Source organism: Petaurus breviceps, unplaced genomic scaffold (genome assembly GCF_028583685.1).
Source record: "Petaurus breviceps papuanus isolate PSGF00001 unplaced genomic scaffold, PetGlider_PUasm1.0 355, whole genome shotgun sequence".
In the NCBI taxonomy this organism is placed as follows: domain Eukaryota; kingdom Metazoa; phylum Chordata; class Mammalia; order Diprotodontia; family Petauridae; genus Petaurus; species Petaurus breviceps.
Window position 1 is genome coordinate 2,259,456 of NW_027186289.1, and position 269 is coordinate 2,259,724.

Genomic DNA, 269 nt, shown 5'->3' on the forward strand with positions numbered 1-269 from the left:
GCAAGTTACTTAACCCCAATTGCTTAAAAAAAAAAAAAAAAAGAGGTGTCTATGTTCAGAGCAAGTAACCAATAAAAGATGTGAGCCTTTATGTTAGCTTATTGGAAAATCCAATATTATCTTTCATCTAGAATTAAAACATGTACAGAAAGTTTATGCAAACTGCTTAAGATCATTTAAAAGTTTTCAATTAACTTCCTTCACAAAGGTTTAGTGATCATTTATTGAAACTGTTTTGAAGAAGGAAAATACCTTTAGAAGAAATTTTT